General features: G+C 40.1%; 1 long non-coding RNA gene across 1 annotated transcript; it reads left to right on the forward strand.

The window, feature by feature from the left end:
* The first annotated feature begins 689 nt into the window (after positions 1-689).
* LOC120812113 (uncharacterized) lies at positions 690-1,765 on the forward strand. The gene is made up of 2 exons (XR_005710521.2): positions 690-1,146; positions 1,219-1,765. It is a non-coding gene; the product is annotated as an uncharacterized LOC120812113 (long non-coding RNA).
* Positions 1,766-2,549: the final 784 nt, after the last annotated feature.

Genomic DNA, 2,549 nt, shown 5'->3' on the forward strand with positions numbered 1-2,549 from the left:
GCGTCATTGTTGAATATATACGCAAGAAGCCGTTAATTGCAAAAAAGCTCTAAATCCTGAAGACATGAACTGTTATTGATTAGCTAGATCTTTTCTCCAGAAGAGTTTCATAAAAGAAGACAAAGCCAGAACGATCAGTAGAGCTAGTTGAACGTTCCATGTCTAATTATTTTACAAGCTAATATATAAATCAAATAACTTTAACGGAAAAAAAGCAGTATTGCTTAGAACATGTACAACATTATGCATAGTAAGAATTTGATTTAGTTTTAGCAGCTGTTGCGATAAGTCATGCTAATTTCAATGCAACCCCCCCCCCCCCTTAAACAATTTAATAACTGCTAAAAAGTCAAACAGACTGGTTAATCCATCTATGTTAATCTTTTCTTTACCGGGGTCCAATTAATTTTCCCTTCATTTCTCGGCTCATTATTGAACTCTCAGTTCATAAGCTTGTATCTCACCTCTAATGATCTGAGCAGGAGGGCAGAAACAGCCTCAAAGTTGCCGGCAAAGCCCACTAAATGGGCCTTCATTAAAGCATTACTGCAGATGGTTCAATGGGAAACATATAGACTTCTAGATTCTTGAACATGTATATGAATATATGTGGAAACACAGCTTGGGAGTGAAAAAGGCCGCTGCCCTACCAATTCTACGAAAATGAATTGAATGATTGAACTGAAAACTGTAACTGGAGCCGGGGCTTAAACAAATTAAATTCCTACATAATAGCTAGTTTTAATACAATTGTGGAGCAATTAGGATGGATATTTGTTGCCGGGCGGCATAATAATGCACGCTATTTCTTACTTCCTCTCCTTTCCTTCTTTGCAGTATCTTGCAGAGTGTTTACTGCCAGAGGATTTCTCCTTGGGCATCAGGCACAGATGTGCGCCCAAGTACAGCATATGGGGCTTGATTCCTGTATACGTCCAAGCTAATGTGAAAGGTGGGACCTTAGGACCTGGGAGCCTCAGCATAGAGCGGGAGGCTTAAACTCAAGGAGAGCCTCTCCATATGAAGGAGATCCCGTGAGAGTTGAGCAACTCATGTTTGTTCTTGTTGTCCGGCATGTGCTGAAGTCTGGGTTGCGCTGTTTGTTGCTCACCAGTACCGTGTGGGTGAGCAAACTATACTAAGGAGGTAGGTTGTGCAATTTTAATCTACATCCTTTAGGCCATGGGGAGATTAACATAATGTTCTTTCCTATGGTAGAAGGTCAGACCTGAACCAGACCTGGTAAGTCCAGGGTCCTACCTACTGGTGCACCGGTGCATTGGGCCTAGGAGGTAGGAAGTTGGGCTTGCAAGCACATTATGCGTTTTGTAATGAGAAGGATGATGGGTACTCTGTGATTAATGGCTGTTTTGTACATTGCAGGCTGAACTGGTGACACGGAGTGGCCAGCAGGGCAGCCACTGCTCTTTTTCTCCGACTATAGTTTTTGTTTAGATTATGCTCTAGTGCCTCCATCTTGCTCTCTCTCTCTTTATAGAAATAACAAACTGATATTGTGCCTTTTTGATGACCGTTGCTTCCCCCTTCCCCACTTCTATTGTGTTGTGTCTTTTTAACCAGGATCTTTAATCTTATTTGTGTGTGTTGGTTTGTAGTGTTGTCTATTTTAGCCTTTCTTAGCAGTGTGCAGTGTTTTTATTGTTGGAAGTGTCATTGTTTCCCCCGGTCAATCACTACTGGTATAAATTATTTGGATGTGGTTTTATAAAGTTATTGTTTAAATAAAAGGTGATATTGCACTGTACACGCAGAAGCCTTTGTCTGTTTATGATCTACGTTGTATGGGGTTTTTGGCCAGTAAGATGATTTGAATTCAGGGTCTCTCCCCTCCAAAGAGTGGTGTTGTCACGTCTGGATATTATTTCCAAAGTATTTTAAGTGTCCATTTGGTCACACTAAGATTGCTAAATACAATTTCTTATGGACAGTTGGAACCAAATAATTCCTCTTCCTGGTAAGATTTAAAAGCGTATCATACTCTACCAAAATATATAGGCAGAATGCAGCACCATCAGCCCTATGACTGTCGAAGCTGTCAAATGTCTTGTTACCCCATGTCAAGTCAAAGGGGTATTCATATTTATGTCAAGAGGCTGCACTGCATGAGAAACTGTGGTATAACCCATTATTTATTGAAGGATCAGTGACCGATGTTGTACCTGAGAAAGTCTGAAAAGTGAAAAATAACATTCCTCCTCAATACGGCTGGCTTGTCAAACATTTATGGGACAGACCAAAAACAAGGGCAAATGATTGTTTATTGACATAATTGGGAAAGGTTGTCACAAAAATAAGAAATCAAGCATTGTGTTAGGAGGTAATGCTTATCACCAAACTGCCTGGAGGTCTTTTGAAAGGAGCAACAGGCTGTGTTTCAACAAGTTATATGTGGATTTGTGCTTGTACCAAAAGTTTTAATCCATACCTATTCAAATCTGAAACACGAGAGCTCCATGCCAATACCAGATTTCAATGATTTTAGAAAATTGTAAATGGGTCCTACATTACATTACATGTCATTCAGCTGA

The sequence above is a fragment of the Gasterosteus aculeatus genome, chromosome 21, assembly GCF_964276395.1.
Source record: "Gasterosteus aculeatus chromosome 21, fGasAcu3.hap1.1, whole genome shotgun sequence".
In the NCBI taxonomy this organism is placed as follows: Eukaryota; Metazoa; Chordata; class Actinopteri; order Perciformes; family Gasterosteidae; genus Gasterosteus; species Gasterosteus aculeatus.